The following is an 18,751-nucleotide window of genomic DNA, read 5'->3' as shown; positions in this document are numbered from 1 at the left end:
GTTTTGGCAGTAAGTTGTTAGCTATTTATTAATATAATATAATCAGTAGGAAAACTGTAATTGAATTATATTAATTATTAAAGTTAAAGAAAAAAGAGTATGGTGGCCAGAAAAAAACGGTTAAAATCCAATGTCAAACCCCAAGCTAATCAAACAACCCAACCAGTAACCCAAGCAAACTAAAAGCCAAACCAAGGTAGCCACTCAGACCTTCTACCTTGACTACGCACCCTGAAGGGTGATGATGCTGCCCCTCTGAAGGGTGGTCCAGCAGGTATAACAGTCAACGAAGGAGAGTGCACCTAAACCGCACCAAAACCGACTAAAACTGCGACTACTCACTCAAACACAATGAACCAGCCGCTTTCTTCCGCCAAAAACCATAGCTAACGAAAAAACACAGCTGCTAACAACCCTAAACCAAAACACAAATGAAAATACCAAAAAGAGGAAAGGGCGTGAGGGTGGGAAGGCAAAAGCAAAGAATAATGCACAAACCCCAGTCACAGACATATCATACCCTTAACACCACCCCTCAACCCTCCTATTGACATACACACTGTCATGCCATATCAATCCCACCCCGGCCAAGGAGGTTAAACTCCCTCCATTCCCATTAATGTCATTTTGCTCTCCATTCTATCCTGTTCTTTAAAATTATTATATGTTGAAAGATTCCGTAAACTATCAATAAAATGTAACATGAAAATTGTGTCTGCACATTCTGGGGTCTATACGTGAAGCAGTGAAAAGAGTGGAGAAGTGAGCCTGTGGAGAAGTTGCCCATGGCAACCAATCAGAATTCAAGTAACATTTATAATTTGCACACTATAAAATTGTACGGAGCAGCTGATTGGTTGTCATGGGCAACTCCTCCACAGGCTCACTTCTCCACTCTTTCCACTGCTTTATGAATAGACGCCTAAGTGAATTCAAGCTGAACAGCTACAGTACGTTACACAGAATGTTTAAAATGTTGTATCATGTGTTCATAACTATATACACTGCTCAAAAAAATAAAGGGAACACTAAAATAACACTGAATAAGATCTGAATGAATGAAATATTCTTATTAAATACTTTGTTCTTTACATAGTTGAATGTGCTGACAACAAAATCACACAAAAATGATCAATGGAAATCAAATTTATTAACCCATGGAGGTCTGGATTTGGAGTCACACTCAAAATTAAAGTGGAAAAACACACTACAGGCTGATCCAACTTTGATGTAATGTCCTTAAAACAAGTCAAAATGAGGCTCAGTAGTGTGTGTAGCCTCCACGTGCCTGTATGACCTCCCTACAATGCCTGGGCATGCTCCTGATGAGGTGGCGGATGGTCTCCTGAGGGATCTCCTCCCAGACCTGGACTAAAGCATCCGCCAACTCCTGGACAGTCTGTGGTGCAACGTGGCGTTGGTGGATGGAGCCAGACATGATGTTTCAGATGTGCTCAATTGGATTCAGGTCTGGGGAACAGGCGGGCCAGTCCATAGCATCAATGCCTTCGTCTTGCAGGAACTGCTGACACACTCCAGCCACATGAGGTCTAGCATTGTCTTGCATTAGGAGGAACCCAGGGCCAACCACACCAGCATATGGTCTCACAAGGGGTCTGAGGATCTCATCTCGGTACCTAGTGACAGTCAGGCTACCTCTGGCGAGCACAGGGAGAGCTGTGCGGCGCCCCCCCCCAAAGAAATGCCACCCCACACCATTACTGACCCACTGCCAAACCGGTCATGCTGGAGGATGTTGCAGACAGCAGAACGTTCTCCTTGACATCTCCAGACTCTGTCACGTCTGTCACATGTGCTCAGTGAGAACCTGCTTTCATCTGTGAAGAGCACAGGGCGCCAGTGGCGAATTTGCCAATCTTGGTGTTCTCTGGCAAATGCCAAACAACCTGCATGGTGTTGGGCTGTAAGCACAATCCCCACTTGTGGACGTCGGGCCCTCATACCACCCTCATGGAGTCTGTTTCTGATCGTTTGAGTAGACACATGCACATTTATGGCTTGCTGGAGGTCATTTTGCAGGGCTCTGGCAGTGCTCCTCCTGTTCCTCCTTGTACAAAGGCGGAGGTAGCGGTCCTGCTGCTGGTTTGTTGCCCTCCTACGGCCTCCTCCATGTCTCCTGATGTACTGTCCTGTCTCCTGGTAGCGCCTCCATGCTCTGGACACTACGCTGACAGACACAGCAAACCTTCTTGCCCCAGCTTGCATTGATGTGCCATCCTGGATGAGCTGCGCTACCTGAGCCACTTGTGTGGGTTGTAGACTCTGCCTCATGCTACCACTAGAGTGAAAGCACCGCCAGCTTTCAAAAGTGACCAAAACATCAGCCAGAAAGCATAGGAGCTGAGAAGTGGTCTGTGGTCACCACCTGCAGAACAACTCCTTTATTGGGGGTGTCTTGCTAATTGCCTATAATTTCCACCTGTTGTCTATTCCATTTGCACAACAGCATGTGAAATTGATTGTCAATCAGTGTTGCTTCCTAAGTGGACAGTTTGATTTCACAGAAGTGTGATTGACTTGGAGTTACATTGTGTTGTTTAAGTGTTCCCTTTATTTTTTTGAGCAGTGTGTGTGTATATATAAATATATATATATATATATATATATATAGGTGGTCTTCAGTATGCCGCCGGCCGGGATCCCTGGCGACCAGCATACCAGCGCTCGGATCCCGACCGCCGGCATGCCGACACATATTCTCCTTCTTGGGGGACCACGACCCCCTGGAAGGAGAATAGATAGCGTGGCACATGTATCGCGCCACCGCGTGCCCGCAAGGGGCTCATTAGTGCTCGCCCAGCTGTCGGTATGCCGGCGGTCTGGATCCCGGCCGCCGGCCACTCATACTACACACATATATTGTGTGTATGTATATATTATATATATATAGATAGATATATATATATATATATATAGATAGATATATAGATATATAAGATTTAAATTATTTACAATTAAAAATGGTCTTAAGGAATGGTCATAGATTAGTGAAGTAAAGCAGCCGGACACAAAAACAGTATTAATCGTTTCTCATGATAAACATTAGATAAATAGTACCAGATAATGTATCTGTTTAATGAGTCTAAGGTACCATTATTGACTGAGCAGGGCAATTTAAAAATCAATGCATTTTGTTAATGTCAGAGATAACACTTAAGACTGGACAGGAGTAAGAGAAACTCAGAGCTACAAATCATAATTTCTCACGTCTGCCACCTGTATAATACACAGTCATACCGCGCCAGCAGAATATTTCAAGATCAATTTAACTTCAGTACATTGTATTTCCACAACGGCAGCTACTGTTGCAGGAGCATGAAAGCGTGGCAAGGTTTAAGATGGGAATATAACTTGGAAGCATTGACAACCCCCTTTCCCCACAGACACACACACACACACACACACACACACACACACACACACACACACAAACACACACATGCCCACCAATTCACCCACTCATACTCCACCACTGCTTCTTGAACTTAAGGGGATATTTATCAAACCTTCTGAAGTGGACACGTAAGGATTTTGCCCATAGCAAACTATCAGCTGAAATGAGAGATGGTAGATTCTCTTTGGTTGCCATAGGCAACACATTCACTTGTCCTATTTACAAGGTTTGATAAATCTTCCACTTACAGTGTGTTGCAATAGTACTGTAGTATTCAGGGCCAGTGCTAGGGTGTTTCCGCGCACCCCTGCAAACTATAAATTTGCACCCTCTTCCATAAGGAGAAAAGCCCCACTACTTCTCATCCCCTCATAGCCAAAGATTATCCCCCACTTTCTGCCACAAGGCGCAGGGTTGTCCCTTTAACCCCAGGGCCATGGATGGCAACAGAAATCACGGGGCCCTGTACACCAATTTTTTTTAGGGGCCCCTCATCCCTAGGTCCCCACAGCATCCCTCCAGCCAGCCCCACAGTGTCTCCAGCTGCCTTCTGTTTCTCCAGACCTAGTTCCAACAGTGTCCCTTCAGTCAGTCAGACCCCCACAGTGTCTTTCCACCAGCCCACACAATGTAACTACAACCATCCCCAGGCTCCACCTATAACCCCCATAGTGTAACTCCAGCCAGCCTCCTCAATGTAACTCCAACCAGCCCCAACATTGTAACTGCAACCAGCCCCAGATGCCAGCCATAGTCCCCACAGTGCAACTAAAGCCATAGTCCCCACAGTGTAACTTCAGTCAGACCCCCACAGTGTCTTTCCAACCAGCTTCCACAGTGTAACTCCAACCAGTCCCAGGCTCCACCTATAACCCCCATAGTGTAACTCCAGCCAGCCTCCTCAGTGTAACTCCAACCAGCCCCAGATGCCAGCCATAGTCCCCACAGTGCAACTAAAGCCATAGTCCCCACAGCGTAACTTCAGTCACCCCCTACAGCGTAACTCCAACCAACCCAAGATGCCAGCCATAGTTCCCACAGTGTAACTTCAATCAACCCCTACAGCGTAACTCCAACCAGCCCAAGATGCCAGCCGTAGTTCCCACAGTGTAACTTCAGTCAACCCCCACAGTGTAACTCCAACCAGCCCCAGATGCCAGCCATAGTTCTCACAGTGCAACTAAAGCCATAGTCCCCACAGCGTCCCTTCAATCAGACCCCCACAGTGTCTTTTCAACCAGCCCCCACAGTGTAACACCAAACAGCCCCAGGCTCCACCTATAACCCCCATAGTGTAACTCCAGCCAGCCTCCTCAGTGTAACACCAGCCCCAGATGCCAGCCATAGTCCCCACAGTGCAAATAAAGCCATAGTCCCCACAGCGTCCCTTCAATCAGACCCCCGCAGTGTCTTTTCAACCAGCCCCCACACTGTGACTACAACCAGCCCCAGGCTCCACCTATAATCCCATAGTGTAACTCCAGCCAGCCTCCTCAGTGTAACTCCACCCAGCCCCAACATTGTAACTCCAACCAGCCCCAGATGCCAGTCATAGTCCCCACAGTGCAACTAAAGCCATAGACCCCACTCCCCACAGTGTAACTTCACCCAGCAACAGACACCAGCCATAATGCCCACAGTGCACCTAAAGCCATAGCCCCCACAGTGCAACTCTAGCCAGCCAAACAGTGGCCCTCCAGCCCCGACACATACCTTCTTCTATGTTTTCTGCTGTCCGTCCCGTCTCCTCTGCTATCAGTCAGCGTTGCGGCACCTTGTGTCATGATGTCATGGGCACTATAACAAGTAATAATAACTTTATTGCAATGGCAGAGGCCAATGCAATAATGCTACAGCTGCTCCTGGACAGGCCCCTTACCTGCCTGCACTCTGCTGAACCGTCAGTATTTGGTACTATATTTGCGTTCAAATACTTTCTAAAACAATGTGTTTTTTGTATAAGGTTCATGTACAGTGCCTTACTAAAGTATTCACCCCCTTTGCATTTTTTCATGACATCCAGGGAATTAAAATGGATTGTTTGAAGGTTTGCATCATTTCATTCACAGAACATGCCTACAACTTTGAAGATTTTATTTTATTGTGAAGCAAACAACAAATAGTACAACGTTACAGAAAACTTTTCACCCCCCCTAAAGTCAGCACTTTGTAGAGCCACATTTTGCGGCAATTACAGCTGCAAGTCACCTTGGATAAGTCTCTACGACAGGCCTGGCCAACCTGCGGCTCTCCAGATGTTGTAAAACTACACATCCCAGCATGCCCTGCCACAATTTTAGCATTCCCTGATAACATAATGGGACTTGTAGTTTTACAACAGCTGGAGAGCCGCAGGTTGGCCAGGCCTGATCTATGAGCTTGCCACATCTTGCCACTGGGATATTTGCCCATTCCTCAAGGCAAAACTGCTCCAGCTCCTTCATGTTGGATGGTTTCCGCTTGTGAACAGCAATCTTCAAGTCTGACCACAGATTCTCAATTGGATTGAATCTGGGCTTTGACTAGGCCATTCCAACACATTTAAATGTTTCCCCTTAACCCACTCGAGTGTTGCTTTAGCAGTATGCTTCAGGTCATTGTCCTGCTGAAAGGTGAATCTCCATCCCAGTCTCAAATCACAGGCAGACTGAAACACGTTTTGCTCAAGAATATCCCTGTATTTAGCACCATCCATCTTTCCCTCGACTCAAAACAGTTTCCCGGTCACTGCTGCTGAAAAACATCCCCACAGCATGATGCTGCCACCACCATGTTTCACTGTAGGGATGGTGTTCTTGGGTTGATGGGATGTGTTGGGTTTATGCCAGACATAGCGTTTTCCTTGGTGGCTGAAAAGTTAAATTTTAGTCTCATCTGACCAGAGCAGCTTCCTCCATACATTTGGGGAGTCGTCCACATGCCTTTTGGCAAACTCAAAATGTTCCTTCTTATTTTTAACACTAAGTAATGGCTCTTTTCTGGCCACTCTTCCATAAAGGCCAGCTCTATAGTGTGTTTGGCTTATTGTGGTCAGATGCGCAGGTACACCAGTCTCTGCTGTGGAACTCTGCAGCTCCTTGATGGTTACCTTTGGTCTCTATGCCGCCTCTCTGATTAATGCCCTCCTTGCCTGGTCTGTGAGTTTTGGTGGCCGGCCCTCTCTTGGCAGTTTTGTTGTGGTACCATGTTCTTTCCATTTGAAGATGATGGATTTGATGGTGCTCCAGGGGATCATCAAAGATTTGGATATTTTTTTATAACCCAACCCTGACTTGTACTTCTCAACAACTTTGTCCCTGACTTGTTTGGCGAGCTCCTTGGTCTTCATGGTGTTATGCCTCTTGCTTAGTGGTGTTGCAGCCTCTGGGGCCTTTCAGAAAAGGTGTGTTTATACTAACAGATCATGTGACACTTAAATTGCACACAGGTGGACTTCATTTCACTAATTATGTGATTTCTGAAGGTAATTGGTTGCACCAGAAATTTTGAGGGGCTTCATAGCAAAGGGGGTGAATACATATGCACATGTCAATTTTCTGATTTTTATTTATAAAAAAATATTTTTTATATACATTTTTCTCATTTCACTTTATGAACTATTTTGTGAAAGTCCATCACATAATGGTGGTCATTCCGAGTTGTTCGCTCGCAAGCTGCTTTTAGCAGCTTTGCACACGCTAAGCCGCCGCCTACTGGGAGTGAATCTTAGCATAGTAAAATTGCGAACGAAAGATTAGCAGAATTGCGAATAGACACTTCTTAGCAGTTTCTGAGTAGCTCCACACTTACTCGGCATCTGCGATCAGTTCAGTGCTTGTCGTTCCTGGTTTGACGTCACAAACACTCCCAGCGTTCGCCCAGACACTCCCCCGTTTCTTCAGACACTCCCGCGTTTTTCCCAGAAACGGTAGCGTTTTTTCGCACACACCCATAAAACGGCCAGTTTCCGGCCAGAAACACCCACTTCCTGTCAATCACATTACGATCACCAGAACGAAGAAAAAACCTCGTAATGCCGTGAGTAAAATTCCTAACTGCATAGCAAATTTACTTGGCGCAGTCGCACTGCGGACATTGCGCATGCGCATTAGCGACTAATCGCTCCGTTGCAAAAAAAAAATAACGAGCGATCAACTCGGAATGAGGGCCAATATTCAGATTAAAAAATAAATAAATTACAGGTTGTAATGTAACAAAATAGGTAAAATGCCAGGGGGTGAATACTTTAGCAAGGCACTGTAAGTGGAAAACTGCTCCCTTAATCAAAAAGTCTAGACAAGTGGTTGTACAGAAGGCCGCCATGTGTCTGTCATGAAGGGAAGAAGCTGCTGCATTGTTTATTAAGCTGGACGAAGGACCTCCCCCCTTCGCTCACAAAAGAGCTGATGCAAATTCTATTGCCAAATCCTCTCTCTGAACTTAACTCATGGGCAATGCCTCTCTACTACTCAGTTACGCCTCTCCAGATCTAAGCAGAAGTGCAGCTGAGTTGCTTATGCACATGGATCCGGAACATGTGCAGCGTGGAAACACGCAATATACTGTATGGCCGCAAAACCAACTTGCATTCAACTCTACTTTGGTCGCTCTCTGCTGATCTGATCGCCCATCCAGCTAGCCTTCTGCAGTCTGCCATTGGTCAGGATTCCCAGTCTAATTAGCCTATAGGTACCCACCCACTGTTCTGCCCAGTTTCTGCTGGTGGTGTGGCAGATGGGAACCGTGCAAACATATGGGGTATAAGCAAGGGCCTAGCTACCATAGCTGAAGGAAGTGTAGCTGCTGTGGGGCCCAAAGCTGAAAGGAGCCACCTTCCCTGTCACATTTACATGTGTTATATACAAGGGTGTAGCTACCATAGGTTCAGGGAGTGCAGCTGCTATGGGGCCAGAGCTGAGAGGGACCACCTTCCCTGTCACAGTTACATGTGTTATATATAAGGGTGCAGCTACCATAGGTGCAGGGAGTGCAGCTGCTATGGGGCCCAGAGCTGAGAGCGGCCACCTTCCCTGTCACAGTTACATGTGTTATATACAAGGGCGTAGCTACCATAGGTGCAGGGAGTGCAGCTGCTATGGGGCCCAGAGCTGAGAGGGGCCACCTTCCCTGTCACAGTTACATGTGTTATATACAGGTCGTAGTTACCATAGGTGCAGGGAGTGCAGCTGCTATGAGGCCCAGAGCAGAGAGGTGCCACCTTCCCTGTCACAGTTACATGTGTTATATACAGGTCGTAGTTACCATGGGTGCAGGGAGTGCAGCTGCTATGGGGCCCAGAGCTGAAAGCGGCCACCTTCCCTGTCACAGTTACATGTGTTATATACAATGGTGTAGCTACCATAGGTGCAGGGAGTGCAGCTGCTATGGGGCCCAGAGCTGAGAGGGGCCACCTTCCCTTTCACAGTTACATGTGTTATATACAAGGGTGTAGCTACCATAGGTGCAGGGAGTGCAGCTGCTATGGAGCCCAGAGCTGAGAGTGGCCACCTTCCCTGTCACAGTTACATGTGTTATGGCCTGCAGACGCTGCTCCGGGAACCCGGCGGTCGGGATTCCGAGTAGTGTGGGATTCCGGTGTTGGTATTTTAACTTCCGGTATCCCGACCGACTCCCCTTCTATTATACACTGATATATTACACTACAAACAGAATACTTAGCCTGTACACTGACATCTCCTATATAATAACCCAGATCTGTGACTCAATGCCTGTGTGTATAACGCTGGGCGTGGCTAGGAGCTCTCATTGGGTTAGTGGCAGGTCTATCACACCAAGTCCACACAGGTTACATCCAATGAGAGGCTCTGCCCTTTGGCTGCTGTGTGTTCCCAGAGCAGGATTAACAATGGGGCTGATGGAGCTGCAGCTCCAGGCCCACACCCCAAAATAGGCCCACGGCATCTGCAGCAACATACCCTCCAAAAATTTACACATAAAAATCGCTACAAATTCAAAAAGGGGGCGTGGCCACGGGTAAAGTGGTGTGGTCACGCCCCTTTTCCTATACTTTCAATGGCAGTTTGGAGAGACAGCTGGAGGGTATGCCACTGCATCTGCAGCAAGTCTCTGCACTGTAGATAGGGGGAAAAAAATCCTTTTACTGCAGCGTCCTGCTGCCAGTCCGCCTGCCCCCTCTGGCATCAACAATCCGCACTCCCTAGCGGCGGCGCAGGTGGAACAAAAGCTGCTGTGGCCACCGGCATAGATGTGTATGAAAGCAGTACAGCGGAAGGCTTTCATAGCCCTCCCTGCGCTGCATTATTTCTGAGCCCAGGAGCCTCCTCTACGTGTGATGTCACAGAAGTGCCTCCCTGCCACAGCCGCGCCCAGATCCCCAGAGGCCCTGACTCCGCAACGCAGCACCTGGGCTGCCGGCCTGGAAGCCCCGAGATAGCTAATGTAACGGATAGAGTGGATGATATCGCGGAAAGTAATGTCTGGACGCCGAATCAATGTAAAAGGTGACAGTGCTGTGCAGTGCAGTGGGTGTGCACTGCAGTGTCACTGACACTGCACAGCACTCTCACCTTTTACATTGATTCAGCGAGTCAGTCAGTTCTGCCAGCCAGTCACTATTGTTAGTGCCGGTGTTCCAACGCTCCGCATTACAGGGAAGTAGATGCACTAAATAAACTACAGCTCCCAGCAGCCCTTAGCACCAAAGCATTCCGGCGCTAAGGGGTGCTGGGAGCTGTAGGTTATTGAGTGCATCTTCTTCCCTTTAACGCGGTGCGTTGGGACACCGGCGCTAACAATAGTGACTGGCTGCTTGGCTGCTGTGCGAGTCTCTGGGAGAGCCACTGCGAAAGGGAAGACAGCAGCTTAGCTGCTTCCAGGAGGAGAAGCATTACCCACCCCTCCCACACTCACAGTACCTCTGGGCCCCATCCGCTGTACACCCCCTCCACCACCCACGGTGGCTCCGGACTCCTCGGGTGGTGAAGGGGGGGGGGGGGGGGGGTGCAGCGGATGGGGCCCTTACGATGGTGTGAAGAGAGCCCGTAGGGCACGATCAATCATCTAGTTATATAATTATGGCTGTATTAGCATATTCCTCTTTGTGCAGAAATGTCATTTGTTGGGTTATTTTGTAAATTTCTTGAAATCATTGATCAGTTAGGAGGGAGATACTCTTTGATCTTGCATCACTCTGTAGGGGTGGTGTATCTAGACGGGGGGTTATCAAATCTTAGAGAGAAAGTGAACAGATAAAGTACTAACCAATCAGCTTCTGTCATTTTACAGGCTGTGCTAAAGAAAAAAAAGGACATAATTGATTGGTTGGCACTTTATCTCTCTCCATTTTATCTTTCTCCAAGATCTGATGAATATCCTCATTGGTGAAGAGAGATAAAGTGGAGAGTGACTAGAGTAACCAATCAGCATTTAAGGAGGGAATTTAATTGCTTTTTAGCGCAGCATTAACTAATGGACATCCGATGGAGCAATTCAATTGTTGCTCTGATTAGGCGTAAATGCCGCGGGAACCCACATTTCTGCTTGCAGCCTCCTGAGGTGAGAAAAGAGAAAAGTGGTTCGGGCACTCTAACGATGACTTTAGACGGGTTTAGCCGCTATACAAAGCTAAAACCAGTGCTTGTCGCTTTTAAGCGCGACAAATACAATAATTTATACACGCCCAAAACAATTGAATTACTCTGCCATGCATCCATTAATTATTGCAGGGCTAAAAACAATTAGACTCCCCCATCATTTTTAAGATTGTGCTAGATACATGACATAAACTAGTTTCTCCACTTTATCTCTCTCCTAGGCTTAATACATCTCTCCCAGTGATTCATAACTTAGAAGGTTGAGCATGTGTGATGTGCAGTCCAAAGTCTCTGAAATGCTCTGTACAGGTTGCATTATTGGTGGCTTCATACACAAGTGCAAACTGGATTCCTACTTCAGTAATTTTAATAGGATTACATTATGCATATAATAGAACATTTACTAGAACATCAAAACTAATCATTCTCAACTCTAGTCCTTACGTAACCTTAGCAGGTCATGTTTTCTGTATTACTTTAATCATGCACAGATGAGTTTAACTAATGTATTTTACTGGGTCAGTAATTATTACCCCCACCTAATTCCACAGGCAGAAATCCTGAAAACATGACCTGTGGGAGTACTTCTAAGAACTGAAGTTGAAATCCTTCTTATCTAAAGTAATGATGTCAGATTTAATTTTTTTTGGTGGTGGGGCAGAGGTTATTACAGTATCTGTATAAGAATTTATCTATGAATGTATGCTGGATAGCAGATTTACAGTATGTCGTTTTGGGGGGATGTGGTCAATTTACCTAAAATCAAAATCCCGACTGTCAAAATACAAACAACCATTGACCAATGGTCAAAATCCCGACAAGGTCAAAATACCAACATTTAAAATACTAAAAAGGTCAAAATACTGACATTTAAAACGTCGACAGGTTAAAACGTCGAGATGGGTTTTTCATGATTTTTTTCATTTAATCCGACTTGTTTATAATTTACCATCCCAATTTACCACCCCAGTGGACCTGGAGGGGGAATATAATAGTATGCCGAGCGCAGCAAGGCACTGCGCCCGAAGCAAGGAGAGCGCAAGGAGCACAGTGAGGTGACGCGGTACACTTATATGGTGTCTATGTCGACATAAACATAAAAAACCAATGAAAAACTTGTGATGACTTTTTGACATGTCAACATTTTAAATGTCGGTATTTTTGCCTTGTTGGGAATTTAAATATCGGTATTTTGACCTTGTCGGGATTTTGACCGTCGGTCAATTGTTGTCGGTATTTTGACCATCAATATTTTCATAATCAACCCATTTTGAGGGTGTCAGTTGTCCTTTAAACTGGCAATGATATGCTGGCCAAATTGATAAATTAATTATAATTATTTGGGACTAAGGAAAACACTCTTAATAATTTAATTAGTGAAGATATTTATCAATATTCACTGGTTTGAAAAGTTTACATCCCCTGTGTGTGATCCCCACCGCCCGTGAATGTGGCTCAGGGTGAATACAGTACCTGGCACATATTCAGCACCCATTTAGCATTACCAGGCAGGCAATACATTGTAACCAACCTCATGGTAATCTTAAATTAATCTCTCAGAGCAAACTTGATTTTAATTTAGTAATGATTCCAAATAATTTTAGTTCTTGTGTTTTTGCCAAGAGAAATAATTCTCTCATTTTTTTCTTTCAATAAAAGATGAATGAGTCCCTGGTCTCCACTTTGCTGTTTCTTTTTCAGTTTCCTTTATTTTATTTTTTCATGTCTTCCCCCGTATAATTTGTCAGGTTAAATACAGTGCGTGTGCGTCCCGCTGGATAGCATCCAGCGCTGAAGACCGTCGGAGCAGGCGTAAACTGTTTTGGAATTCTCAGTAAACATGTCCAGTCCTTGCTGTGTGTTCCTCGGAGTATTTGCTGATTGGTGGGGACCAGCTCACTGTAACTGTGAGACAATCAATCTTTCATAATCCCACTGTGAGGATCAGTCATTAGTGACCTTTAAACTTTCCCTGTGTATTTCTTTGTGACAACACCTTAATAAATTGGTTGATTCTCCATCCATTTCCATATGTTTTCTATTTTCCTTTAGAAATGAGGCAGGCAGAATCAACAACTCTGGAAATCTCGGTTCTACTGTGAACGGTTGTTAGTAAAATGGCGCTTCCGGCAGGTCAGTTTGCCCCTCTCAGCATCATCTAATGCAAAGTATAGTTCTAGACATGATGAAAGTAATGAGTGTGCTGCAAGAGATGTATACATCGTACAAGTGGCGGGGACCTCTCATGTACTAATCTCTATCTGAATAGGCATTATAAATTGATCACATCTATATAGTAATGGGCCCTACACACTTGAAGATCTAACTGTATGATATGAACGTTCTCATTCGTTAATGAACGAGAACTCGTTCATATCGTTCATTGTATAGGCACCAACGATGAACAATGCGCGGCCCCGCACACGTTCATCATTGGTACCCTGTCGCTTATGCATGCAGGCCAATCTCGTCCATATTAGCATGCACTGCTATGGAGTCGGGTGACGGGGGAGTGAAGAAACTTCACTCTCCCGTCACCTCCCGCCGCCGTCGGGTCACCCGTCGGCTGTATCCGCCGCCAGAAAGCTCGGTGACGGATCCCCGAGTGTGTAGGGGGTATAAGTCCCAATATTTATGGTACATGGATCTTTTCTACCGTACTGATTTTATGGATAATGGGGGTTATTCCGATGTGTCAGCAAACCAAAAAAAAGAACACTAATGGGAAAAAAACATGTTGCACTGCAGGTGGGGCAAATGTAACATGTGCAGAGAGATTTGGATTTGGCGATGAAGACACTCAGCCACTTATTGTACATCCCTAGACTGGACTGTTGTAACTTCCTTTTATCTTGTCTCCCTAATTCCCACCTTTCTCCGTACCAATCTGTCCTCAAGACTACTCTGCTCATCTTCCGCGACACATAAACTACTTTTGCCTCCTCTCTTTACCAGGCCTTATACTGGCTCCTTTTCCATTCAAAACCCAATTTAAACTACTCACACTAACCTACAAATCTCTCACCCAATCCTCTTCCCTCGTAAAGCTCTGACCTCACCTCCATTCACAATCCCTACGCTTTCACTTTGCTCCACCAAGGATTGCTGCCTCTTTTCCCAGCTGTCTACCTCCTCTCACTCCCACCACCAAGATTTAATCTGTGCTGCTCCTAATCACTGGAACTCTCTCCCTCTTCCTCTTAGTCCCACCACCTCTATGCTCCTCTCTCACTGGGGTAAATTTACTAAGATGGGAGTTCTGTTTAAGATAGGATGTTGCCCATAGCAACCAATCTGATTCTACTGCTCATTTATTTAGCACCTTCTAGAAGATAATACCTGGATCTGATTGGTTGCTATGGGCAACATCCCATCTTAGTAAATTTACCCCACTGTCTCTCCTGGCTGTGTCACCCCTGTCTGCCTGCCCAACCCATGTGCAATGTAAGCTCTCACGAGCAGGGCCCTCTCCCTCATGTGCTTTCCTTATCTCATATCAGCAACGAACACTTGGCTTTAGCGCTGGTTTTGTATTATGATGTCATATACAGCAATGAATATATAGCTTATATCCTGTGTTCTGCGGTGCTTTGTACTGTAAGTCTCTTGTACTTTTTTCCTTATGTTTACGCAGTTTTTATTACTTTGTAAGCCGCTGCAGATCCCTTGTGATGCCATGTCAATAAATGATAATAATAATTGGGAATAACCATGTATGTTCTAAGCATGTCTTCTAATGTGATGCAGTCATGTGACCGGCACTCCAGATCCCGGCGGTCACCATGCCCTCGCTGGAATCTCGAGCGATCTCAATGTTGACCATCGGAATGCCAACACAAAGGGTCTATTCCCACCCGGACGGTGAGAGCACAGCGAGCCCACAAGGGGCTCAGTTGCGCTGCCCCCCCCTCCCCCCCGGCCCCTGACAGTGCATTACCGACACTTTCTAATACCCTCATCTACATTATTAGCCCCTAGGGGGCATCGTATCTCCATTACATCATTTCCAGGAATTTAGATTTTACTTTCATCTCGTCAACTCTTGATTGTTCTATTTATCATGGCAGTTTTCAGTTTTAATTACTGTACTAAACTAAACTATTCTACATTAAAACCTGAAGGATATAGGGGGTAATTTCGAGTTGTTCGCTCGCTAGCAGTTTTTAGCAGCCGTGCAAACGCATTGCTGCCGCCCACTGGGGAGTGTAATTTCGCATTGCAGAAGTGCGAACGCTTGTGCAACAGAGCGCCTGCAAAATCTTTTTGTGCAAAACAAGACCAGCCCTGTAGTTACTCTTCGAGTGCGTTGATTCTAACGATGGTGGGACGGCTAATACTCAGCAAGAAAATTTGGCTTTCATCTCAACCTACAACAGTGAGAGTATGTCGATTAAGAGAATCATATGTAGGAATTTTGGGATGTTAAACCAGGACACATTACTAAGAGGAACCTTGCCACACAGACCCAAGTTCATCTTTAAAAAGGGACGTTCCCTCAAAAATATCCTGGCACCCAGTTATCTCAAAACAGTTCCCCCAATAGATACAGAAGGAGGAATACGAGAATCTTGGATACCAGTACGTCCCCCTGGCTTCCACCGCTGTGGTGCAAACAGGTGCACCACCTGTAAACATATCCCTAAGAAAATAACATCGATCTCTATTGAGGGAAGTGAAGATTTCCATCTTAGTAATTTTATGAACTGTGACACCAATTATGTCATATACCTGCTGACATGTGCTTGTAATAAAAGATATGTGGGACGGACGACGAGAAGTATCAAAGTCCGATTTATGGAACACCGTCGGAACATTATAAACAAATCCCAGACACACAGTGTCTCTAGACATTTTAGAGACTGTCACAACAGCGATCCCAGCCTCCTAGGAGTAGTAGCTATTGAACACATTGTGAAAACCAAGAGGGGTGGGGATCGGTATAAATTATTATGCAAACAAGAGCTCTATTGGATGTTTAGGCTCAATACGATACACCCCTCTGGCCTTAACGAACAGGTAGAACTGAATCCAGTTCTATGATCCCCTCAGCTCCCCTGTTCTTTTAGTTAAACACTTCAGTATGGTGCTATATCCATACCCAACAGCTTACGAGAAATAAACTTTTTGTCTAATCGAATATTTCTAATTGTTTATCAAAACAAGTATTATTATTATCACTTTTTGTATGTGTCACTATTTCTTTTCTATATTCAGTATATATGTATTTTACTTAGACATATGTGATTTTTCAAGTGTCTTATCATTAGGATAAATTTGTTCTTATATGTTCATTATTAGCATTTATCATTATTATTTTTGTAGATATTATTCCTCATTAAGAAATGTTTTTTAGGTTCCCCCCTTCTCTACTGCCTTATTTATTCAATGGACTCATCACATTCACAATTAAGCACTTTACTATATATTCAATTATTAATTATATATACATGTTTTTTAATGCTCCTCCTTTGCTGTGGTGGTAGACAGTGCGGTGTGTGTTACCAGGTGACGCGCGCTGCGTTGTCCGCCACCATGGCAACCTTCACGCCCACTCGTCACCTTAGCAACGGCCGGAGAGCGGACCAATTCTTGCCGCTCCCACCCCTCAGATGTAAGCAAAACCCGACGGTCGCGTCACTTGGACGCGACCCCTATACTAGGTGACGTGCATTGTGTTATCTGCCACCATGGCAACTCCCACGCCCACTTGTCACCATAGCGACGGCCGGATAGCGGACCAATCCCTGCCGCTTCCACTCTTGATGTAAGTAAATCTCGACGGTCGCGTCATTCGGGCGCGACCCCCATACCACACGTGAAGCCCAGTGACGCGCACAGTGGGGACGCCCACGTGTCCTCGCCACTCGGACTCCCGGCCACAGACTAATGACGTGGATTTAAACTCACAGGTGTCAGTTCCTTAGTAAGTGCTGAAATCCACCTGCCCTTATTTATGCTGATTGACTGTATGCAATATATGGATAGGTCTTCGAGCCCCTTTTATATAGGATTAATGGGAGATCCTTCTGCACTTTACTCCGGGTTTTTTTATCATCCCTCTTTCCCTTCTGAATTATGGAAGATACGTGATTTGATTCCTTATAATTGATTAAACTATAGCTATACAAGAAACAAAGTGTATTATATCCATCATTTATTATGTGTTATTTATTCAACAATTTAAATTGTTTGTCTGTCATTTTGGTCACATAATGAGAGTATTTGGTCACTGTCAATCACATATGCAAATGAGCAACCATTTTGCAAAGGGTATAAAAACCCTGGATAGCAGCACCTCTATTACCTTGAAAAAGTTGCGTGACCGCAACGAAACGCGTTGGCGATTGGTGCTGTGTGTATCTACCATCTACAATCCTTTCCTGAAGACTCTCCACCTGGACCAGGTCCCTACTACTGGCTCATTTTGTGGACCCGTTCTGAAGATTCTCCATCACCCACAGCTTAACAAGGGACAAGCCGCTGCGGATGCCTATCCGCTTAACACCTTGGACAATCGCTGGTGGTAACTATAATACCTGATGGAACATTAACGGGTTACCTTGAGCATATCTATTAAGGGACTGCTTTATTGGAACAGGTGTGAATTGTCTATGCATTCTTATCAGGACTGGGAGAGACATAACGATTGGACACTTCACTGTGTCCTCCAGCATTTAGTACTCATTTTCTACAGTGTTACCAATTTTTAATCGATTTTAAGTTCATTTTATCTCAATAAATGTGTATTTTCATGTGACCATTTGCTCTCATATTTGACCATTTTAGCGCTTTAACCCTTTCCTACCTACCCATGTTTTTGGGGGTCTGACCAACCCCATTTGTTTCAGCTGCTGTGGTGCACCTCCCTCATCAGCGCCTGGAGAAAATTCACCTTAGGGTGTTTTTTCCATACCTGTACACGACGTCACACACCCGCCCAGCGAACACCCAGCCACGCCTGCGTTTTCCCCGACACGCCTGCGTTTTTCTAAGCACTCCCTAAAAACGGTCGGTTGACACCCTGAAACACCCCCTTCCTGTCAATCTTCCTGCGTTGTGCCGTGCGAATGAAAGTTTCGCTAGAACCTGTGCAAAACAACAAAGGACTTTGAACCCGTACGACGCGCGCGCATTGCGGTGAATACGCATGCGCAGAAATGCCGATTTTTAGCCTGATCGCTGCGCTGCGAACAAAAGCAGCTAGCGATCAACTCGGAATGGCCCCCCATAGACCAAAGCGACACTAAAGTACATTTACAGTAGTATAGTGTAAGCGTAGAGTAGAAAATAGACTTGGTACCGGAATGTAGCAGATGCATGCTAATAAGGCGCCGCGGCAGCTGAATTGTGGCATTACTACATTATGCAAATCCTTCCTGCATTATGTATAATTTCCTGACTGCCAGATTGGGCTCTTATTAAGCGACTTCTGTTTTCAGTAAATAGACAGAGCGATTGTTTTGGTCATTTAAAGCTATTTAACAAAGTGATATCCCTCTTCCAAGCCAGGGTTTCAAACAAATCATTTAGCCTTTCTAATTTCTGCTAGTTGCTACGTTACAAGCATACAATTTGCTCTTTATAAGACACAATTATATTGGAGGTTTGGGAGGCTCTCCTGTCTTTGGTGAAAGCGAAGGCCAAAAGCTATTTCGAATTCTTGCCTTGTTTTCCATCTTTTATTATTTTACTCCTTGTCTTTGCTCCTAACTCTTTTCACATCGCGTCTTTGCTAGAGTAACAACTCTCATTAAACCTTTCCCCACGTTCGCTACTCTTTGAT

The 18,751-nt window shown here is 45.3% G+C and overlaps 1 protein-coding gene across 4 annotated transcripts in view; it reads left to right on the top strand.

The window, feature by feature from the left end:
* Window positions 1–18,751, top strand: part of GOLGA7B (golgin A7 family member B) — a 688,836-nt gene that overhangs the window by 403,841 nt on the left and 266,244 nt on the right. For 2 of the 4 annotated variants that reach the window (XM_063962312.1, XM_063962311.1), the window contains one exon: window positions 13,021–13,101. The exons of the other annotated variants lie outside the window; for them this stretch is intronic. The gene's annotated coding sequence lies outside the window, so the exon portion shown is untranslated. The remainder of the gene's footprint in view (window positions 1–13,020; window positions 13,102–18,751) is intronic. 4 annotated transcript variants of the gene reach the window in all.

This window comes from Pseudophryne corroboree, chromosome 3, assembly GCF_028390025.1.
Source record: "Pseudophryne corroboree isolate aPseCor3 chromosome 3, aPseCor3.hap2, whole genome shotgun sequence".
Classification (NCBI taxonomy): Eukaryota; Metazoa; Chordata; class Amphibia; order Anura; family Myobatrachidae; genus Pseudophryne; species Pseudophryne corroboree.
This window is presented reverse-complemented; position numbering and strand designations above follow the sequence as displayed.